This window comes from Microtus oregoni, unplaced genomic scaffold (assembly GCF_018167655.1).
Source record: "Microtus oregoni isolate MIOR12 unplaced genomic scaffold, Mior012 000008F_ref0000371, whole genome shotgun sequence".
In the NCBI taxonomy this organism is placed as follows: domain Eukaryota; kingdom Metazoa; phylum Chordata; class Mammalia; order Rodentia; family Cricetidae; genus Microtus; species Microtus oregoni.
Window position 1 is genome coordinate 4,550,082 of NW_024543067.1, and position 930 is coordinate 4,551,011.

Consider the following 930-nt stretch of genomic DNA (forward strand, 5'->3'; position numbering starts at 1 on the left):
AGAAAATATATAGCTAAATAAAAACAATTTTCAAAAAGTCACACAAAAAGAAAATTAAAAAAAACATATACAAATTCTAACATTTCATCCTTGAGCAAGGAATGTTGATATAATCAGACAAAACCTTTAGTCATTTCGGCTTACAGTGGTCCTTTAATAGCCAAGACCTTGTTACAAATAAATAGTAATAACTATTCTAAAAAAGAAAAAGAAGAAGAAGAAGAACTCACAGAGATCGACAGCAGACACAACAGGGTCGATGAAGTCATATTGAACTCACAGCGAAGACCTTCTTAAGTTTGAACTAGAGAATGCCAGCATAGAGGAGGGGAAATGGGCACAAAGCATGTTTCTTCCCGTCTTACCCTAGATCTTTCACAGGCACTGAGTCAAGATGATGATGCAGAAAGACAAACCTAAGATGTCAACCTAGAGGCTTCATTTGGACTTTACTCATCTGACAGGAGAGGGAATTTTGATTTTGGAAACTTGAACTCATTTTTACTGGAGAAACCTAAGTTACTGAACAAACTGGAAGTCAGGAATGATGTTCATATTGAATACTTGAAGAATGCAATCAGTCATTTCTGAGAAAAAGTCCTCTAAAAGGCATGTAAAATACCTTACCAAGAAATCCCTTAAAAAGAAGCACCTCTGCGATTAGCCAAGGAGACTTAGGAACTTTGTTATTTCCAGATGAGTCAATATGAAGATGGATCAGAGTCTTAAGAGGTAGTCAGCCTTCTCTTTTTAATAAAATGGAGTATGCTTGAGAAAGCAACCTACAGAAGGACTTTAGTTTCTCAGCAAATAAAAATCATGTGCTCTTTAAAAAATTTTCCCTGTAATTCTGGTTTCCTGTGACTGTCTTAAAAAGGGGGGGGGGTAAATATGAGATTTCCTGTTTTTTTTTTTAATTTATTTATTTAT

General features: G+C 34.8%; 1 pseudogene; it reads left to right on the forward strand.

Annotated features, from left to right (window-relative positions):
- The first annotated feature begins 394 nt into the window (after positions 1-394).
- On the forward strand, positions 395-729 carry LOC121451437 (annotated as a pseudogene).
- The last annotated feature ends 201 nt before the right edge of the window (positions 730-930 follow it).